The sequence below is a fragment of the Heterocephalus glaber genome, unplaced genomic scaffold (assembly GCF_053883595.1).
Source record: "Heterocephalus glaber isolate CG9 unplaced genomic scaffold, H.glaber_assembly_v1.0 deba00001457, whole genome shotgun sequence".
Taxonomy (NCBI): Eukaryota; Metazoa; Chordata; class Mammalia; order Rodentia; family Bathyergidae; genus Heterocephalus; species Heterocephalus glaber.
The window spans coordinates 46,159,063-46,182,630 of record NW_028258305.1 but is presented as its reverse complement, the minus strand read 5'-3'; the positions used below and the strand labels follow the sequence as shown (position 1 = coordinate 46,182,630).

Genomic DNA, 23,568 nt, shown 5'->3' with positions numbered 1-23,568 from the left:
TGTTTCTTATCCAAACTTCCCTCTAATCCCAGATAATATCATATATTATTAGAAAACAGTCCTCATAGATACATCTTTTTCCTTCTGCAGGCTGGCTGGAGACTGTTGGCAGCCCTAGACTGTGCATGATCAGCGAAATCCACAGAATCTATCATTCTTCTGTGTATACTTACTTGATTATTTTCTCTCAGTTTTCATTGTCTGAATTTTAGTGTCTGTTATAAGTTCTGTGAGGTAATGTGACCCACCCCTGGAATCCCTCCACTGATTACAGGGTGTGCTCTGCAAGTGATGATAGCTGCTTTTGGACAATGAGGAGGACAGGATTTTCTTGGCTCTGCCGGAACCTCACGAAGAAGACTTCTGTGTTGTACAAACTTCCACGTGGCTGGCTTGATTTCAAAATTTTCACATCCATTTTATTCACCACACTGGCCTTCTCCAACAAGCTCCCTGTTTGATGCTCTGTGTGATCAGCTGTAAAACAGGATTTAAAAATCTGAAGTAGAATAGTATAATTTTTTTTTTTCATTTTGTAAGTCAGTGGTTCATTTTACCTTTAATCACAAGAGAACATGGTAAACAATGTATTTTGGTAGAGTTATGAAAAATTTAAATTATTTTATACACGGTAAAGTGTTACACAATGAAAATACAGTGCATTTTTGGGTTGGAACCGAGTTATGTGATGGGAGTTGGGCCTTGTGACCTTGCATCTTTATCAGCCCCTCCGCTGCACAGTGAAGTCAGCGCTGGCTTAGAAGTTGTGGACTACTTCGAGGTTTCATTACTCTATGGAAAATCAGCGCTCATCACTGTTAAAACTGGATTTAAAAAAGAAATGAAGGGAAAAACAACCACAAAATAGAGCTTTTGCAAGCAGGAAGGGGACCAAGGGTTCCAGAGAGCAGGGAGGGAGGAGTAGGAAGGAGCTGGGATGAAAGACCAGCAGAATTACGATTGGCCGTGTGCACGCGTCTGCTTCCCACAGTAAATGTGATCATTGTGTACCGCAGACTGAACTGATGAAAGAGGGAAGTAGATCTCTAGATCCTGGGAGAGGATTTCCACACTGATTTTCTCATCTGAAACCCGGGATTTAGAGCTGGGGCTCTCTGCGGAACCTGATCCTCAGAGGGGCTGAAGCAGGCGGGAGCTGCCCGCCAGCGGGCAGCCTGAACGTCTCGTCCGCTGCCTCTTCAGCGCTCTGCCTGTGACTAAGCACGGTGACCTTTGCTCTGTGCTCGAGTCAGGGACGTCCGTGCCACGCGGCACACGGGTTTATCACCCTGGCCGAAGGTTTCAACACATACAGAGTTTTCGATCCAAAGTCCGTCTTGTGTGTTTTCAGAAAGGAACCCGCACATTTCTGCCCGCCTTCTCTCACTGCAGGCCGTAGGGCGTCTTCTGGCTGGCGGTGATGATGGGCTCCAGGCTGGGGCTGCCTGGGGACACAGGGACTTCAGGTATCTGACTGGAGAAACAGAAACCCTGTCCGTTACGATGTGTCCTAAGCCGGAGTAAGCGGAAATACGGCAATCTGAAGATTTTTATGGAAGCACGCTTCTTGCCCAAACAATCCCTTATAACCTCGCAACTTGAGGATCTACTTAGAGAAAGCCTGGGTTACAAACAAAGAGGGCAAGTGCTAGGATTAGGGTTAGGGATCTGGACTATACATCACGCAGTTTCTTACTTAATACCCAGGATCCAGGTGCACGACTGAGACATAAATCAGAATCTCCAATGGCTCAGTCACCCTGCCTCCCACCCTCCCTCTTCCCATGCAGATAGCAACACGTAAGGAGCATGAGCTCGTCCACACCCTGTGGGTGTTGCTGAGCTGCCGGTTCCTTTAGCGCGTCACGTAAACATGAGCGGAATAACAGGCAGATCTTACCGGGGTGCCCAAAAAGGGGAACATGGTTCAGATGTCTGAAGTCTACTAAGCAACACTACTTGGAAGAAATTTCACTTAAAGCCAACAGAATGACACTAAAACCACTGTAGCGAGCACATGTGTAAGAAATCCATTTGAGTCCAGGCCCCTCACTAGTGAAACTGGGTCTTACAGTACAGAGTGATTTACCACTGGCTTTGAGGCCCAGTCCAGGGATGCAGCTAACCTTTGGGCTACCTAGTCTGGGAAGGTGCCAGTTGACCTAAGAAACACCTGAAAATGAAACCTACCCACAGACATAGAAATGTATGCCTTCGTATATTTTGATAAGAAATCTTTGAAAACGAAAGTGATACAAATGACAAACAATAAGCCTCAGTTCTATTTTGTTCTTGAGAAGTTTACCATCTAGTGGGAGGGCAGACAAAAAGTAGCAACTTAAAAAATAATTTAAGTGCTAAGGGTGCGTTGGGGGGGTCTCAGAACTCTCAATTCAGACAGAAGGTGACGGTCAGAGAAGGGACTCTGCACTCCTCTTGTTTTGAATATGACGATTGCCTTCCAAATAAATCAGACTCTTCCCAGAAGCACTCTGAAGGGCATTTCTCTTTTCATAAATGCTCTCCTGCTACCATTTGCATCCTTGGTGAATGGAAGAAAGCTTAAGAAAGACCCAATGCTTGATGTCATTGTTTTATTATTTTTTAAAAATTGTATATCCTTAAGGGGTATAGTGTGATAATGCAATACTTGTGTTGAATATGTAATGACCAAATCAGGGCAGAGTAACATTTCAATTTTCTTAAGCACTTACCATTTCTTTGTGTCGGGAAACTTCAAAGCCTGTTAAGTTGTAGTTCTTTATAAAATACACAAGAAATTTCTGTAATCTAGAGAGTGCCACTCTCTTTAAGTGGTCTCAATGACTTTTCTGCTGAATTCATACTTCTCCCTATGTGTTCTTTTATAACAAGCCAGTTCTTCCTTGTCTTAAAAACCATGCCTCTGTTTGTCTTCATATAATTCTATCATAGATCTCTTTCTAGCCACCCAAACTGTTTAAATTCTTGAGACATTATTTCTTCTGGATGATAAAGAATGGCTTAATGGCTCTTAATGGCTTTTGATACAGATGTTTTTCTTTTTGGTTTACTTCATTTCACTTGACTTTTGTTGTTTTCCCCTTCTTGCCTTCTACACACTTCAAGGTCTCCTGAATAGTCAATGCTCAAGCAGTGTGAGCTTGACCATTATTTCCAGTACAAGATCCCACTTTATAACAAAAACCCAGAAATAGATTGATTTCCTATAAAGTTATCTGGGTTGAGTGAGATTAAAATTGGAGAGTGGGCTCTCTTTGGGACTGCATGGAGAGCTCAGGCCCTAAAAGTGAATGTAATCTTCTAATGCCTTGACAGAGCTGCTTCCATGCCATTGCTTAGGATGGTTATAATCCACCCTGAGGGTCTGACTCATGGCCAAATGCAGCTGGATATCGGAAACCTCTTTTCCTTGTATTATTCTCATTGGCAGTGTTCATGTGTCTATTATTCCTCTTGACAGCAGATGCTGATAGGAATCAGGAATTACAAAGATGGACTCCCTGATCCAAGGGGTGTCTTCCTCACTCTTCCATATACTACAACATCCTACACCCCCTTAGAGGGGAGTGATTTTGTTGAGTAAGGGTCATTCTTAAGGATTTCTAGCCCAAGTTTGATAAAATGCAGCATCACTTCAATTATTCTGGAAACGAGTGTGGTGGTAGGCAGTAGTGACTGTTTTGGAAGAATACTTTCAAAAGCTACTTCCAGTTCAGAAATAAATACTTTGCACCAACTGATAACGATCAGACAGATTTTCTTGTTGGATCTGTTAATGTCATGGATTGTCCCAACAGATTTTTGAAACAGCTTTATTGAGATATAATTCACTTACTATAAAACTTATCCAATTAGGCATACAATTCAATGGTGTTTAGTATAACCACAGAGGTGTACAACTATTACCAGAATTTAATTTTACAATGTCTTCATGACTTCCAAAAGAAAAACTATATTCAACAGCTCTATATCACACTAAATCTCAACATTCACTCCAGCCCTCACCAACCATAAATCTACTTTCTGTCTCTATAGATTTTCCTATTCTGGACACTTCAGATAAATGGAATTGTGTAATATGTGATATTTTGTGACTGATTTTTTTCATTTTGTATGCTGTTTTTAAGGTTGCTCTATGTTCTAGCATGGTATCAGTAGTTTATTCTTTTTTATTGCCAAATAATTGTCCATTGTATAGAGATATCCATGCTTTGATGGATATTGAGTTATTCCCACTTTTCCATTATTATTAATAATGCTGCTCTTAACATTTGTGTAGAAGTGTTTGTGTAGACCTAAATTTTCATTTCTTGTGGGTGGATGATTAGGAGTGAAATTGTGGAGTCAAATGGTAATTGTATATTTAACCTGTTAAGAAATGACAATAAGTAGACAAAAGTGAGAACTTTTCCCAAGAAAGTGTTGAGGATGATCTGGGAAAGGAGACCATGCTTGGGAGTGAAGGGGGCAGTCTCCACCTAGGCTGATTTAACTCTGATGCTCCGGATATCAAGGATGATAAAAGAATACTTCCTAGACAACCCTTAGTAAACAAAAACTTTAATCACAGCATCCTAGGATATTTGTCTGTTTCAGACAGGAGAGTAGGTAGATTTCCTATTCATGTCAGTCAGTTTTATATGACAGGTCTTAGAAACACCTGGGGGAAATCATATGGATTCCAGAGCCTACAGTCAGATCTGGATCTTGTAAAGCCATGCTGTGCAGTATAATGACCACTAGTCACATGCAGTTTGCAAAATTAAATTAATCAAAATAAAATTTAAAATTTCACTCTTAGTCTCATTAGGCATATTTTGATCGCTCAATAGCCATATGTATGGTGCTTGTGGCATCGCTGTTATTGCAGCAAGTTCCATCAGACATTGTTTCAAACACTAAAGCGATAGCTCTCAACTGGTGATGATTTTATTACCCAGAGGCATCTGGAGCTGTCTAGGGACATTTTTCTTCCTACAACTCAAAGGAAGTAGGTGCTGCTGGTCAGGGAGCGAGGCCAAGGGTGTTTCTAACCATCCTACAATGCATGGGACCTCTCCAAAGTTGGCCATCCCAAAGTGCTAATATTCCCAAGGTTGAGTTCTAAAACAACAATGCCTAAGCTTGATCAGCTTTCATCAAAAAGAACAACAACAAAATATAAACTGGCAAACTTTTAAAAATCCTTATGCCTTGTCCCACACTGAAGAGTCTGGTTATGGAACATGAAGAAGATTATAGGATCTGTATTGTTCAAAAGCTTTTCAAGAGATGCTTTTAACTGGGTAGATTCAAGAATGGCTGCGTTAAAGTAGATTGATTTTCAACTCTCAGTGCAGAAGAAAATCACCTGCTAAACATTAGCAGTACTCCCAGAAGAAGTTAATGACTCCAAGGCCATTACTCCTTCTGTTTAATTTCTCCAATTACCTATCTTTCAATTAATGGGGTCATTAGGCACTTAAGAATTGCATTAATTTCCCTGTTCTCTCTTTCAGTTCTCCCATTCTGCATAAACCTTCAAACAATTTGCAAATGATTACATCTTGTTAAATATTATACACTTTCTGTTTACAAACAGAACAAACAACCTAGAAAATGTTTGGCAGCTGTCTTTGTTCATTGGTCTTTACTAGGAAATAGCTGAGCAAACAGGAATGCTAGCCGTTAAGGTAGCACAGCAAGGCATATTATAGTCCATTCATTTGCTACCAAATAACTTAAGACAGGTAAGTGGGGTTCATTTTAAATGGTTGAAGTTGCATAATAATTAATAATAATACAATTCTGCTTAACTGCAAAAATGTTTCAATGAATTAACTTTAGCATTAATTTTTTTTTTTTAGTGTTAATATTTTTCTTTCTGCTTTCTATCGCATTGTAATAAGTTACACAAAGGGAATAAACCTTGCTCTCAAGACTTAAAAGGTACTCTACTAGAGTAACAGAAATGAGGAATAAGTACAAGTATCTGTAAGAAAAGATCTTAAATGTTCTTATAGGAAATACAAATTTGAGAGGAAGAGATACTTTCTCATGGAGACCTGGGAAATTTCCATTAGAAGTCAAAGTCTCTTTAGCTTTCTCTTCACTTATCAGTAAATACTAGCTGTTCTCCACTTTAGGCCAGGTTTTGTTGTCAGCTTTCCCATTGCTGGGTCAAATATCTGATACCTGCAACTTACAGGACGTGCTTATTTAGCTCATGGTTTCAGAGGTTTAAGTCCATGGCTGCTGGCTCCAAGAAAGATAGTATGGTGGAAAGGTATGGTGGAGGAAAGCTGTTTAGTTCACAGTGGTCGGGAAACAAAGTGGGGGAACAGTGCCAGAAAGGAAGGGGCCCAGGACCAATTAACAGACCCTAAACTCAAGCCTCTGTGGGCCGCCCAGGCACACACAGAAGTGTGCTTTCCTAATCCTCTTGCTAGCTCCCAGGCCAATCCAGTTGACAATTAAACTTCCCCATTACACAAGTTTACCACACCAGGGGCTGAGGCTAACTAGACACTCCCTGCCCTCCTAGAAGGAGCTTTCTTGCAGCTGGCCAGTCAGTTAACAGCTATTTATTGCATATCTACTATGTTATCTATGTATCTACTATGTGTTAAGATGTGAAAGGACACTGTATAATTAATTCCTGGCTGTGTGGGTTTTTGTTTTATTTTTTGGTACCGGGGATCAAACTCAGGTCCTTGTGCTTGCACCGCAGGCGATGAAACCACTGAGTTAAATCCCGGCCCCTGGCTGTGTTTTTAATCACATTGATTCTTCTAAACACAGGCATTTCATTTGCAAAGACACCATCAGAGGGCACTCAGTCACTATTAGCCGCAAATTATTGTGCTATAGAACTCAGAGAAGGTATTGAAGGACATGCTGCAATTGTCTAGGGGGCAGTAGTCTTAACTCTGGTCTCCTGCAGAAATCAGTAAAGGGGTGTAATTGAGAATTTACTGACATACTTCTTAGTTTATTAATATGTGTGAGAAAAATTTCTGCTCAAACTCACATGGGTTGGCCCTTATCTATAAAACTTACAGCTATCTGAATTGTGAAATTATTCAGGAATATGATCACTATGTAGTGCATTTTGTTGCATGAAGTTCATATTAATGGGTGGCTTTAATTAATGCTCAAATTAAGTTATAAAATATTTAAACATACTAAAGTGCAGAAAATAGGTGCCTACAGATAATTATATATAACAGCTGCTCTACATGCCTAAAATTGTTTGCTTTTTTGTCTTCATCTCTCTTTGTCATTTTCAAATGAAACAGAGCATTAAAGATATACCTAAACTTACCTGTTATAGTACCGAGTTCTGTTTCTCAGACTGCTTTCTTCTCAGAGGAAACTAGTATCTTGAAGCTGGTTAACTGGCATTCCAATTCTCTACCACAACTCCATTTTCCCACTACACTTCTGTGATTTGATTGTTAAGAGTCCATAAACTTCCGCAGTTCTACCATTAGTTCCAGGACGCAGATGAAACTCCAGAAGAGGTCCTGCTGGTCAGTCGGTAATCTGATCTCTGCTGCTTCTCAGCTGCATCGCTGAGCTGAGGAGTCTCTCAGTGAATCTGTGCACAACTGACCTGATTTTAGTTCTTCATTCATTCCACACTGTTTCTCTCGTCCCTGCCATGGGACATGTCTCTTTGTCCTCTAGTTTAGTGTGGCCAATTATCCTTCATCCTTAATTTAGTGTCATTGCCTCCAGAAAGCCATCCTCATCCCTTGCCTTTAATAGTAATCATTTTTTTTCTCGCTAAAAAGCGTCTGTTTGAATATCAGTATTCCTCACTAGGCAGAACTTCTCCATCTCTGCTTCACCTTATATTCCCCTAGAACGTAACAGAATTCTGGGTACTCAAATCATTTGCTAAAGGTATAAATGAAACCAGGTGGAAGGCAGATTTTGAGAATTCTGAAGGACCTGAGATTTTTACCATTCCAAAAGCTTAACAAGTTAGCCTGCCCTGATGTTAGGGTGTTTGACAGAAGCCACGAGGCTTCCGGAGTCAGCGCTGAAAACTCTTCTCAGAAGAGGTAGTAACTGGAGTGTTGGCCCGGCAGTGTTGGGTCCTGGAACTCAAGTGCTGTGGGGCAGCACCAGTGGTACACACGTGTGTGCTGCACACACACGGGTTTCCTGGAGGGACACGGACACTGTACCCAGGCAGCATGCTTCTTTACAGAAATCTTGGTAGGGGAGGAAAGGTTATTTTACCTCTCAGGCTTGCTCACTGCAAACACAACCTTGAGAAAAGTTCCAGATAAGGCTCAGGGTCTTGCATTCTTGGCGTAACCAGCAAGACATCTAGGAGCTTGAGAGTCCCATGCAGAAGTGTTTCACAGCAATAGAGCAAGCAGGGAGTTGCAGACATGATATTTCTCACTGTTAGGACAACCAAACAATAAAAAGCTGACATAGGAACATTAACATTTTAATTTCATGAGGTCATTTAGTCCAGGTGCTAATAGACTTGACCTCCGCTGTACCATGGTGGAAGCTCATAAGGAAGATGAAAGTATCCAGAAAAGTTACAATAGTTAGGAAGGCAGGAAATGGTAAGAAGCAAAACATTTTACAGAAATTCTAACTAAAACTGACTAAAGATTTGGTTCTTAAAGAAGTGACTCAGAAAATTAGAAAGTTAAGTAAAATGCAACTATTCAATGCTTGATAATGGTGGATATGTTTAGAATTATTGGAGATTTAAGGTAAGGATCTTTTTCCAAAGATGACATGCATCTATATTACTAAAGTTTATTTTCATACACTTGTCAGATGGTTAGGTATATCTTTTTGGCTATTTATTCTTGTACTTCAAAGAAATTTTACATTTTATTCGATATACCTTGACATATTTAGAAGATGTTGAAAATACCATTGAAAGTACCTGCTCTTCTGTTTCATTATCAATAACAGAACCCAAAGGTATTGTATGTTACATACTTCTTGTCTTCTTAAGTGTTTTAACTTTTACAGGAAAATTCAAGGTCTGCATTGTAAGTTTTTGGATCCCTTTATTGCATAGATTACATATTAATGACTATTTTGTACTTAAATGTAATCCTTGGTAAGAGGCTGTAGTTGTAATACACACGTACCAACAACATGTATTATTTATCACAGTTCAATTTCCAACTTCTAAAAAAATTCTTTACAAAGACCACAATGACTTTCAAGTGAGATTTCAGGTTCTGATTTAGATTAATTTTTAAATATATTTACTTGGATTTTGTCTTCTTTCTTCTCTGTTTCCTCACAACTGTCTAGATTGTAGGACTTATAGGAAATATTAACTTCCTTTTAATTTCCATTTGACAAATTCACCAGTTTTATAAGTCCTGATCTATGAATTAACCCACTTTGTTAGCAACTTTTGATCCCAAACTAGATTCTTTCTTCCTCTCAGAATTGTGGAATCAATAACAAGACTAAGTGCTGACTAAGCAGTAAAGAAAGTTCTGTTCTTGGCCAAGAATAGAAGTGGGGTAGAAACTAGTGAATCACTTCTCAACCCAACCCATTGAGGGTTGGAAGTTTATAGATGAAAGCAGTAAGGGGAGGGATAGGCTAATGGAGGGAAGGAATTGTCACGTATTCTGAGAATGGGTGCAGGTTTACCAGGAATTCAGGAGCCACCACTTCTTGCTCCTTTTATGGTTCTTTCAGGTCATCATTATGGCAGATGTCAACTGTCATGGTGCTGAGGTGTGTGTCATTCAGCATACAGATGGGATTAGACCCTTAATGAAGGTAGAAGTTGTCTGGGAGCCATCTGAGATTTAACAGGTTTTGGTTAGTCCACTTGAACAGGAATCTCTCCCCTACAGCCATCTTGTCCTCAAAGATGAGCAAAGCTTTGGTAAATGGAGAGGGAAGGAGAGCTTGAAGGGTGGGGAAGGGAGTGGGGAAAAAGAATTAAGATATATTATGCACAGGTACAAATTCCCTATGATGAATGTGATCACTATGTATGATGAATACGTACTAATAAAAAATAAAGTTAAAAAGGGTTATGGCGGGGTAGAGAGTGAGCTTTGTCCCCTAAGCTGTGTAAGATGAGGGTGGGACAGCAACTGCCCACATATTTTCCGCAAGAAATTTCTTGCCATGTGTGTGGGTACCATTACATGGAGGTGAACACTGTTGTTAGGGAGGAATGTGCCCTGCTGATATTTATGACTGTTTCCTAAAAATCAAATAGGATATTTGAGGAAGTCCTCCTTGCCAAACAAACTGCATGATGAGGACCTTTCAGTCAGAAGTGAGGAGGACAAAGAGAGCAGAAAGATATGGGCTTAACATAAAGGGCAGCGTAAGAAGAAAGGAATTTCCAGGAAGTATTTGAACATCTGTGGATCTGAATGCTGAAGCTAAGCCACTGCAGTGGCTTGGGGAAGGGAATCAGGATGTCCAGGGACAAAGAGGAGCCTGGAGGCCAAGGTGAGGCCCATATGGGGTAGAAACAATTCGGAAAGACTTTTCTAGGGGATGTGTGCTCGAAAATGACAAAGAGGAAGGCAAAGCGGGCAGAGTTGAGTTGAAGGCAATGGGTATGGAGCTAGCTGCAGATGGGGTGTGTGTGTGCATGTGTGTGAAGGACCTATGTGGAAAGGAACAGAAACTGGAGCTGTGAGGAAAGGAAGAAGCCTGGGCCCTGGGGAGGAGACAGGTCGGGGCTCCAGGAGGAGCATGGGGAGAAGAATCTGGATGTATGTGGGCAGCCTGAGCTGCTGGCTGTCTAGGAGCGTGGACAAACCGAGGTGAGACAATGATTCTGGGGCAGGGAAGAGGTACAGAGAAATGGGAACAAATACTGCTGATATGATATCACGTTTTGGAAAAACACAGCCACGGAATAATTCATTATAGGATCCAAATCCCTTTTTGTGGGATCTTTATGGACTTCCAGATTATGTTATTATAAACATGCTATACTGAGGCCAAATCTCTGCTTACAGTTACAACAATTTCCTTAAGAGTAATTACCTGGGGTGGGAGAGATGAGGAGGGGCAATGCCAGAGCAAAGGCTGTGAACAATGTGAAGTCTTCAGAGATGCACCCTGCAGGTTGCCCCGTTAACCCTTTATCACAGTGCAGGGTGGTGACTGCTTCCCCACATACTCATTAACACTGGGTATTGTAGGAAAGAAGAAATGGTGACACTCAACAGCGCCATAGATGGAAAAAACATCTAAAAGAAGGGATAGGTTGACACTCCAGTTGCCCAGGCAAGAATAAGAATAATTATCACTAATCAAGTTAGTGCTGCCTCCTTGTGGCACTGAAAAAATTATCAAGACAGAAAATCAAGTCCAGAGGACTCCCTGAACATGTCATCAATGTTAATTTATTTAGGGCGAAAATGAAAATTCCAGAGCTGGGTGGAAAACACACAGAAAAAACAGACGCCCTAAGGATAAGGGAGGCAATGAGAACTAGAGGAAAAACATTCTTACTCATGGCTATGGAATGCGACACGATGTGCATGGCACTTAGAGAAGATTTCTTCAACAGAGAGGTAACAAAAGAAAAGCAGCGTTTCAACAGCAGGCTCGGAGCAGAGGCGCCCTGCTGCAAGACTGACGCACTATGTGCTGTGCATCTGCTGCTCTAACAAGACAACGACGACAATAAGGCACAGAGGTTCAGCAACTGCCCTGGCCAGCGTTGTCTTCTAAGGTGCTGGTGTCACTGCCGAGAGCGTGTGGAACAGTAGGCCCACACTCTGCATCTTGGACGTGGTTTGGCAAAGTATTTTATGCCTAGTTTTACTTTTGTAAAATATTGTGCTCCCTGGGGACCGAGGAAGAAAGAGGGAAAAGCTGCAAAGACAAGCGATCATCTTTGTCCTTAAAAATGTGTTGGCTTGATGCTGTCTGCCAGAGTTCCCTCCTACTCACGCGACCTGTGCCTGGGGAACCGGGGGTGCCCAGGACTGCGGATGCCAGTGCCACCGCAGGAATCCCGTTGCCCATTGGACTTCTCACCCAGATTCCTGGAGGACGAACACTATGCTTAGTATTGTCTCTCTGAGACTGATGCCAGAGAAACATACCAAACAGTCGTATTACTGAATATCTATTTACGGATTATGATACGAGAAATAGTTCAGGTTCCTACGAAAAAGTACTGTATAATTTAATTTAATGCTTCTTAAGCTTTCTTGTTTCCATACCCTTAATTCTTTCACAACTCTAAGGATTAATTGATAAATTGCAGACTTGTCTAGATTCTTACATTTTTTTAAGTACTAAAATTAAAGATTACCTGACTTGAAAAATGATTTTCTATCCCGCCGTTAGAATCATCTACCTTTTTAATTTCTGGGAAGCTTAGCAACAACAACAACAAAAGGCTCCAGAAACAAAGCCAAATTATATATATATTATATATATTTCCTTCAATAAATGTGTCTTATTTAACAGATACACTCAGAAAATATACTATCAACTTCAATATACTTTCTCAAAACTTTTTCTCAATGAGGCATAACATGCATGCATTGTAGTGCATTCATCCTCAACATACAGCTCAATAAATGTTACTGCAGGCACTGTTAGCAATGAGATCTTGATTTTACAATGTGTTTATAAAATTTTTACTTTATAATGTGTTCATTTCTACAAAGTCTTGCAGTTAAATTCATAGTGTAAAGTACTTCAGTTTTAAAACGTCCTACTTACGTTTTTAGATTTGCTAACAAAACTCTCTCTCACGGACAAAGTATTGTTTAACAATGTCAAAGAGATAGAAGAAAAAACCCTTAATTTTTAAAGGATGGCCAGATAAAACAGAAAATGCCCAGGTAAATTTGAATCTCAGAAACCTATGATATTTCAGTGTTTTAATAGATTTGGAGTATATTTACACTAGAAATTATTTATCTGAAATTCAAGTTTAATCAAGTTTCTATATATTTTGCTGTTAAATCTGGCATCTTTACTCTCGAGTGCACAGCATGTCTCACAATCTAGCATTATTCTGTTTCTAATACTGTGTTTGGCTTTCACAAGATATGAATAATACAGGGAAAGACAAAGGACTCACAAAAAGAAGCTTCACTGATACTAATATTTTGAACAACTGAGTAATTGGTGTTCGGGGGAAATTTTCCCTTCAAGGACATGAATAACAAATTGAGGAAACATTTTAATTTTACAAATCACTTCTTAGATCGGTTTTAGGAAAGGGTACTCACAAAACCTGAGAATTATGAAACTGATTCATTTAAAACTATTATGTGCATTCTCTTGAGAAGTCTTTGGCCACTTGTAAATGTACAGTATGAAGACTATGCACCAGGGGCCTCATGTAGCTCAGTGGCAGAGTACTTGCCTAGCACGTGTGAGGCCTTAGGTTCAATGTCCATTACTAAACAAAACGAAACAAAACAACAACAGCAAAAAACCAAAAAACCTCACAAAAAACAAAACAAAAGAAAAACTGAGCAGGAAACATAAAATAGAAAATGAGTTATAACAGAAACACCAACAGAGCAGATTAACAAGACTTATCAAGAAAAAAGGAAGATATGAAAAAAATACAGAATAAAATAGGGAATAGTCACATATATTGATTTAAAATTAATATGTCATTATTAAAAATATGTTAATAAATTTGAAAACCTAGGAGAAACTGATAGAAAACATCAAGTGACAAAACTCATGCAAGAATTAATATGCAGGCAGGAAGGCAAAGATTTTGCCTGGCTCAAAATACCTGGGACAATTAATTCTTGTGTTAAATAAATTGGTGCAGGATTCTGTACAGAAAAATATTGAGAGTCACATGGTTCATTTTAGGAAAGTAGGGTAATTTTTAAAATGACTTTTTAAAATAACTTCAACTTTATAAAAAATTACAGAAAACTGGAAAGAATATGTTGTCCTGTAGTCTTACAATTAAAAAATTTCAACTTTATGGAAAAGTTACAGAAGAATAGGAAGGATACATTTTCCTTGGCTCCACAATTTCAGAGTAAACTGCTCACATGTCCAATCACTCCTCAATAGTTTGTCTATTTTCTACAAACAAGGACTTTTCTCTACATAACTGGAATACATCATTGGGATTAGAAAATTAATACACATGCTAATATCATCTAATGCACAGACACAATTGAAGATGCTTCAAAGTGGAGACGCGAAAACATCTGAAAATATCTGATTAAGGGTGTTCGATAACTAGTCATTCCTTACACTGATCCGCAAATTCAACGGGACGTGCTGGATTTCCAACCCAGGTAGTCACAAGTAGGTCTGTCTTTTTGATCGCCAACCTTTCCACAGCCAGAGGGGTGGGTGGACCTTCCTCCTATGCCACCTGTGCTGTGCTGCACCCCTAACACCAGTTACATCCTCTTTGTGTCCCTAGCCTAGCTGAGCCTCCTGAGCTCAGAGCCGGTACTGCATTCCTGGGTCCAGGTGGCGCATGCGCGTTGCCGCACTTCTCCAGTAGGACTCCTCCCTCCCTGCCGCGAATTCCCGCCCTGCAGGTGGCCACCAGCTCTGCGCATGCGCCCAGAGGCTGGGCGGGCGGTATAAAAGCAGGCGCCGCGGGTCGGATCGTCACAGCCGTGTGGAGCCAGGGCGGAAGGAGGGGCTTGGTTTTGTCAGAGCTAACTGTGCCCACACACCTTTTGGAATAAGGGGAAAAGGCCTTTGGCAGTAGGGTAGTTAAATGGGAAGGTAGAATGGGACATCTGTTTTCCTAGTTCCACCTCTTAATTTGTCTGTTTAATTTGTCTGTTCATTTGCATACAAACATACAGTCATATGAAGGATACGAGGCTGTTATCCGATGTTACTCTGGCAGACCTCTGCCCCCTTCACTTGTTTCCTAAAGTTTATTACTCAATTAAAATAGATTAAAGTTCACTTTTTAAAATTAATAATTAGAAATAATAAAATAGATGGTCTATAATTCTGCCCCACCATTAATAACTCAGGTTATATAATGTGCACGTCTCTGTGTATTATAGCTTTACCGAGATATAATTGAGGCACGACAAATTATATTTATTCAAAGTGTAGAATTTCATGACACCTGAAACCTGCATGTATCCATGAAACTACCATAAACTCAATGTATCCGTCACTCCAAAGAGTTTCTTTCGGTCCTACCAGCCCGATCCCACACTCCCACCTCCCAGGTAACTACTAATCTGATTTCCTTTACTCTAAATTGTTTTTTCATTTTCTAGAAAATACATTCTCTGTAAATAGATTATACTATGTCTATTTCAGTCTGTTGCTGCTTTCATCAGCATAATTATGTTGGGATTCGTTTATGTTGTGGTGTGTATAAATATTTTCTTTTTATTGTTGAATAGTTGCCTTTTTATGCTATACAACTCTTGTACGGTTCAGTAGTTTATTGTATTGAAGGAAATTGAATTGTTTCCAGGTTTTGATTATTACAAATGTGCTATAGTCTGTCTCGTCTCCTGCAGAACTTTTCATGGATATTTACTTTCATTTCTCTTGAGTAAGTACCTAGGAATGGATTTGCTGGGTCATGTGGAAGATGTGTCTTTAACTTTTTTACAAAACTACTAATTTGTTTTCCACAGTGGTTGTACCATTTTACATCTCCATCTACAGTATGTGACATTTCCAGTTACTGTTGCATAGCCTCACTAGTGGTTGGTGTAGTCACCCTTTAATTTTAACCATTTTAGTGGGTAGGTAGTGTTTTGGTGTGGCTTAATTTGGGTATCTGTGAGGACAGTGATGTTGAGCATCTTTTTCATGTGTTTATTTTCCACCTTCTCTGATGAAGTGACTGTTAAATCTCTTACTCATTTTAAATTGCCTTATTACATACAAAAAAGTTCTTGTAAAAGTTCTTCATTTTAAACACAGATTTTAGGTTAGCTGTTTTGTAAGTATTTTTTTCACTCCTTTAGCTTGTCTTAATTTTTAGAAGAGTGTTATGGTTTATATCTAGATGTCCCCACAAATCCTCATGTGCTGATAGGTGGGGTTTTGGGGAGGTGATTGGATTATGAGGGCATGATACTCATCAGTGGTTTAGTCTCCTGATGAGCTTATAGCTAATGTGCTGTAGGGAGGTAAAACCTGGTGGGAGGAGATTGGTCACTGGGGGCGTGGTCTGCAAGGGTATATTTTGCTCCCTGTTCCCTTGATCACTCTCTGCTTTCTGCTTGCCCTGGTGTGTGACCCTGCCTTGCAACCAGCAGACAGAAATCTTTACAAACTATGAGCCCAAATAAACCTTTCCTGTTTTAAGTTGTGGTTATTAGGTATTGTGTCTTAGTGAGGAGAAAGTAAGACAAAAAGTGTCTTTTGATTTTTTCTTTTAATGAATAGTTTGATTTTTAAAAATCTATGTGTCTGAGTTTAAGAAATTTTTGCCAAATCAAAGATTTTTCTCCCTTTTTTTCTAGATATTTTATATATTTAGTTCTTATTTGTAAGTCTGTGATTCCTTTAGAATTAATGTTTGTAAATGATAGCAGGTAAAGTTGTGTGTGTGTATGTGTGTGTGTGTGTGTGTGTGTATGGCTATCCACATACAAATAGGGTAGCTAGGATATGACTACTCTATTACAGCATCGTTATTAAATTGCTTGGCTCCTTGGCTGAAAATCACTTTATCATTTGAGTGTGATAACTTTCTATTGCTGCAACAAAAATACCTGAGAAAAATCAACTTAAAGGAGGAAAATTTATTTTGACTGATGATTGGATTTCAGTCCATGGTCAGCTGTCTCCATGGCTATGGTTTGTGGTCAGGGTGATCATTATGGCAGTGGGAGCATATGGCAGAGGAGGATGCTTTTCTTGAAAGCCTCCCTTAATGTAAGATTAAGAAAAATTGTTATATTTTCTCTTGAATCTTTTAGATAGTTTTATAAAATTATTTCCTTTTATTTTTAAGTGGTATTTATTTTTGCTTTCACTAAAGCAGTTTCTCAGTCTTAGAATAACTGACATTTTGGCCTGGATGTATGTATGTATATATTATATATATACTTATTTTGGTGCATTTTCTAGGATATTCGTAGCATCTCTGTTCTCCATCCACTAGATGCCAGTAGCATCTCCTCACACCCAGTTGTAACAACTAAATAAATTCTCCAGACATTGCCAGGTGTTTTTTTGGGAACAAAATTACCCTAAGTTGAGAATTTCTTCAATAAAGAATGCTAAAAAGTTGACACCCTCAGTTTGAATACACAGACTGAAAATCACTTTTATTTCCACGACATCAAAGTCATTAAATACCTAAATCTAAAAATCACCCTGAATATATAGAGAAGATGGGAGGAAGAAAACTAGGCCCTAAACTTGAATTAGTCATTTGGAATGTGATGACTTTACCACGGTATTGGCCAGAATTTCAGCAGAATAATCTTAGGTTTTGAAAATGGGAGAATTAGTAAGTTGACTCTATCTCAGAAGGATGCTTTGTGTATTTATTTTTGTCTTGTATTTGTACAGTATTTATATATTTTATTTTTTAACTTAACTCCTGTCTATGATTGTGTGGTTTACTTAAACAGTGGGAAACAGTAGGAGTGATGTACACATCCCTGGCCCCTAGACCTGTACTCTTAATGCTATAGCCACTAACCATATGTAGCTATTGAGCACTTGAAATGTGGTTAATCTGGAGTAAGATGTAAAGTATAAAATGTCATAGTTTGAAGGCTTACTATTAAGTCATTATTACTAATTTTATGATTACATATTAGAAGCCTACATGTGGGTATATTGAGTTAAATATGTTATCAAAATTAATTTCATCTCTTTTTAAAATTTAAATGTTGTTACTAGAGAATTAAAAATTGGAAATATAGTTCAATTACATTTCTACTGAATCCCACTGGCAGACTTATTAGATGTTAATTCATAGAATACAGTGAGTGACATCACCTATAATATGTGTTCTGTCAAATATTTTAGGGAGAACTTCTAATATAAATTTTAGTAGTGTTTATAGATTGTATTTTCTTCAAACTATGCTGTGAATTTTTAATTTAAATTAAGAAATTTGCAAAGTTTGCATTTCAGTTTAATTTTTAAAAATGTGTAATTTTTTTTTTTTTTTTTTTTTTGGTACTGGGAATAGAACTCAGGACCTTGCGCTTGTGAGGCAGGTGGCAGAACCACTGAGCTAAATGCCTGGCCCTTGTAATTTGTTTTTTAAAACAACAAAACATTCAAATACAATATATTAAATTTTAAAACAAAGAAGAGCACAATTAATTCCCTAAGATGAATTGATTATTTAAATGTGGTTCTCCTATATTTTTATTTGCATATATTGTGTTGTAATATATTATTGTAGAAGTAGGTGAACTATTACTTATATCTGAGCCTACTTTTCTAATACTGTGCTATCAGACACAATAATAAGACAGATTGTAAGATGAAACTGCTGTAAGCATGTGTTCATTAGAATAGCTTTGTTGTTCTCTCTACACTTACAGAATTATTAGAATACAAATCAGTCCATTTAATAGATGTGTTCTATATTTGTATAGATATTAGTTTAACCATTTATGCTGCAAAAAGATTTGAAAACTACTAATTTAATTCAGCTTTCATTTTGTAGATTTACATCTGATTCTAAGAAAAAATAGTTTTTCAAATTTCACTTAATAGAATCTCAAGTAAAACTCAAGTTTTCTGGTGTCTCACTCTCATGTACACAGGTTAAGTACCTTTATGATATAGTAATGTTTTAAGGAATATACTACTGAGTAAGGGTTATGTCCAGAACATCTTAAATGATGTCTTTAAAAGGCTACAATTATTGTATATAATAATTGGCTTGGTTTTAAAATTCTATGTTTATATTTTTTAAGATTTTAAAACATGAATTATAGTTGGTCTTTAGATGCACAAGGGAAGGAGATTTAGAGGCAGTTGAAGAAAACTGATGCCATCCACAGAAGGTTAATTCTTTTTACCTGATTATTATTTTTTCCGTAGTAGGCCTATTTGGTGAGCATAACATGGGACCTAAAATTTTTCTTTTTATGTGTAATTCTTAGAGGCTCATCCACAAACCAATTCTTTACACTTCTTTGTTACACATCTCCAGTCTTGATCCTCAAAATTGCTATTTTCCTGTAGAAATGATTAGCCATTGGCCATCAGTGGGCATAAATTCTTAACAATTTCTTTTTCAGGCAAAGTAGATTAACAGTGGGTCTTTCATTTGTGAAGTTTCCTATTCATCCCTCCCTTGAGTTGGAGCGTAATTACTCAGCAATCTATTTTTGGATGTTAATAGGATTAGATAAGAGCCATGTATAAACCAGGCTCAGAGTTTTTCCCTCTCTGATGCAAAACTCCTTCTAAGGCCATTTGTATTGTTTGAGGGAAGGATGGTGCTCTGGAGGAGTAGGCTTCTGATGGCGTGAGTAACCTGTTCATATAATTACCTGTGTCCTTGGGCTTTCATTGACGTATATTATTTATACCGCTTGCATTTTGTACAGGAATCTTCTTGGTGCATCTACTTTTTATGCTAAGAAGTGGTTGCATGGTTCCTGAAAGATTTTTGTATTTTTCCTTTTTTATTTATCCAAGTGAGTAGTTGTGAGAGTTCTAGGTGACTATCAGGAAGAAAGTTATGGTTTACAAAAGTTATGGTTTATATCGTTTACATTGCTTGTGAGGAGTTAAGACCACCTGTCTTCCCTTCGTATAAGAAGTTACAGACCTGTAACTGGAAATTGGGCGAAGGCCTGTGACTTTAAGTAATGAAGGCTTAAGAAGGTCTTTTGTGTCCTAAAACTTTTGGTTTATTCTACTTCACATCTTCAGTGTATTACTTATTGATTTTATTCTTAAAGATTCTACAGTCAAGTAAGCATATCTTGGAATTACTATAGAACAGACAGTGCTGATTATGGTACCACATGTATTACCTAGGAAGAGATAAACCCTATAGTTAGTACCCAGGTTTCTGTAAATCTTGTGTCTTTTTCTAGGTTTCTAGTGTTCTATTTAAGTTTATAAAGTTGGGTCTTGAGTCCTAGAAAGAGCTTCTGTTCTCTTACTTGATCTTTTTCTGAAATAACATTTATACTTTGATAAGATTTTACATTCTTGTTCTACATTCTCCTTTTAAATATTTTTATCTTTTTCCTCTAAATTTTGCTGTCAAAATTTTCTTGTATTTATTTTGGGTTCACTTTCATGAGTCTGTAGTTCTTCCTAATCTAAGTTGTAACATCTTAATGGTGACTTGGCCATATAAAAATGACATTATCTTCATTTTACATTTTTGAGACTTGAAATCAGACTTTTGGGAAAAATTTCTTTGCTGTTTCTTTTAATACATTTATTCCAGGGGGCAGTATTGTCTGGTTTATTTTAAGTGGTTCCCCTCACTTTTTTTTTTTAAAGGTCCAGTGTTTTTTGTTTCTCGGATTCTTGTCAGCTGTTAACTTAGTCAAGAAAGGGTCGAGCAGTGTTCTGTTCCAGGAGGTGTGGGTTCTTGACTGAACTTAGGGAATGTCTCATTCTTCTTGAATATTTGTTTTATTTTTAGAATCTCTCAAATCTAGCTAAGGTAGAGAACTTTGCTTCTATGCTAACGATTTCTTCTCCTTTTTCCTTTTTATAGCTAGCCATGCCAGTAACAAGATCTGGACATATCTAACTTTCTTCATTGTGACTCTGCTTACCTTTCCTTATTGATATCCAGACCTCAGCCTATTTATTTCTATAATAGAACAATCCTGGGGTTGCATATTGATGCTCACAGTGCTCAACTATTGCTAGTTGACACAGGGTAGGGAGTGTATCTCCTCATTTGTTTACCATCTGCCCTTACTTCTACTCAGTGCTTTGAATTATGGGTTATTGGAAGGAGTCTGCATGAGAGAAGATGGTTTTCTGACAAGGCGAGGATGAACTCTCCAGCAAACCTTATTTGGCTAACTTCTGTTACACCACGTCTAATATCTAAAATTTGTTAAAGGTTCTGGAAAATAATTGTTTCTCCTCCCTGTTTTCCAGTGGTGCTACATATTTTTCCGATTTTTTTATTTACTTGGTTATTTGAGTGAAATTTTTAAAAACTGTATAAGGCAATGAGCAGTTAGATTTTTATCTCACCAACATTTTGTCCAAAATGTCCAACATTTTTCCAACATGTTTAATTTGATAAAAATACAAGCACAGAATTATTTCTAAGGCTATATTTATATGCCAAATTTACATAAGGATAATTGTATTTAATTTTGACACCTGTCTGTCCAGATGCTAATTAGTACCTATTTACTTTTTAGATGATGGATTCTACATCTCTGTTACCAGCATTTTTAGATGTAGATTTGACAGTATCACAAATTGAATATTGTTCCAAGGGTATTCTTGTGAAATTTCAAGGCAGAAATAATGGTGAATGTGAGTTTGACTACCACGCATTGCAGAGAGAAGTACAGCATATTCCAAAAATAAAAAATAACGTGGAGATCTTTGAGTTTTGTTTGGGGGAAGAGAGAGTGACTGGAGAAGGCAGAGAGGAAGAGCCTTGAAAAAGAAAAATGAGCTCTACACAGTGCTATTTATAGATCATGGAGAAGAATTAACAGTTGGTAGCACACAGGTTGCTTCAGCCCGTGATAATGTATTTGATCTACCACCATGGGTAGTGTCTGGTATTTTTGGCAATATTCTTCCAGTTGGAGAAAAATGGTCTCCCAAGGCTTTGAATTATTTCAAGTCTTTAGTGGGAATACAGCTGAAAGGTCATGTGCAGGCTGTTTTGCCTTTGCAAATGATTCTTCTTGAAGTGCCACAAGTTATATCCTGGACTCTTGAATTACAATTAGGAAGATTTATTGATGGAGATTCATTTTGTCTTATTGTGGAAATGTTAAAAGAATTTCCTCAACAAATGCCAGATTTATTACAGCATAAAAGACCTCAGTTGTCATTAAGTGATTTTGACAATTTACTTGATGTTCAACACATTTTGGATAATTTGTAGCCATCTTTGTCAGTAGGAAGTTTTGAAAGTGTAAAGATATCATCTGCATTGAGCCCAAGTAAATTTTATTGTCATTTGGTTAAATGGACTTCAGAGCTAGAAAACCTTACAGTATGTATGACTTTACATTACGATATTTTAGTCAAGAAACTAGTAGCAACTGTGATAATTTTGGACTACTTTGTGTTGCCAAAAGGAGAAATGGACAGTGTCATACAGGAATTCCTCAACAGCGCTTGCTCAATAATCAAATAAAAGTTTGGTTCATGGATTATGGCAGTAGTGAGGCTATCCCCTCAATTCATGTAAGGAAACTGAAACAGGATTTTAGTTTAGTACCATTATTTTCATTTCCATGTTCTCTGACATATTTACACAGTCCAGATAGAGATGCAAGAAAACTTCAACTGAGTGTATTTAAACAGGCCTTGTTAGGTCAAATAGTATCATACATTGATAGGTTCAATAAGGATGAACATTTGTATTATGTGACATTACAGACTCAAGAGTCTACAGTTAGCTCTACGTGCCTGCTAAAGACTGTCAGCACACAAATATTTTGTCCAGTGTCTGATTCAAAAATCTCCAACTTCTTGAGTGAGCCAGGTGCTTATGATGAAAACAACTTTGCAGTTGAGAGTTTTGTTGGAAATACTGCACAATCAGTAGACTGTCTAAATAAAAAAAGATATTTTAAAAGTAGATTGTTCTGTTAAAACTGTAGAACTGGAGGTAAAGACTGCCTACATAACTTTTGTATCATATATATTAAACCCATCAAATTTCTGGATACATATTAATGATTGGAATGAATTCCAAGATATATTGAAAAATATAAACAAATGTTATGATTCATGTGAAAATGATGAACTAATTCTAAGAAATCCTAAACCTGGATTGTTTTGTTGTGCTAGATAAAGCAAGGCTCTGATTCACTCTGATCCTTATCTGATGGGGCAGATTGCTTGTATTGCTAAATATTCCAAAGATGGGAAGTGGTATAGAGCTGGTGTTTTGACTCAAGTATCAAACAAAGAAGTTGATATAATATTTGTGGATTATAGTCACCAAGAACGAGTTTTAATTAAAGATCTTTGTGCTGTTAACCCACATTTTCTTTTTTTAGAAGGCCAAGCCTTCAGATGTTGTCTTAACCATTTAGTTGAATCTGTTAGTTGTAAATTATTCTGTTGTACAAGTAAAGCATCCAGAGACTTTGGACATTTTATTTCTTCATCTAGAGGGTTACTGGCTTGCATAATATATGCCCTAGTTCGTATACAGGGAAACTGTGTATATAATCGAATGGATTTACAATCTTCATTTACTAGTGCAAAAGAATTTCTTACTAGTCATGGGTCTGCACAGTATAGCACATTATTCATATCCACTGTCATCTTCAATTAGTTTGTACAGTTACTATATATGTATATAAATATATATAAATATACAAATATATAAATATATATAATATATATAAATATAAATATATATATATATATATTTTGTACTGGGGATCGAATTCGGGTCCTTGCGCTTGTGCCACAGGTGGCGAAACCACTGAGCTAAAT

The 23,568-nt window shown here is 37.8% G+C and overlaps 1 pseudogene across 1 annotated transcript in view; it reads left to right on the top strand.

Annotated features, from left to right (window-relative positions):
• LOC101702817 (tudor domain-containing protein 15-like) overlaps window positions 1-23,568 on the top strand; it is a 67,999-nt pseudogene that overhangs the window by 42,532 nt on the left and 1,899 nt on the right. The window contains exon 7 of the transcript XR_015452960.1: window positions 91-23,407. The product of XR_015452960.1 is annotated as a tudor domain-containing protein 15-like (transcript). The remainder of the gene's footprint in view (window positions 1-90; window positions 23,408-23,568) is intronic.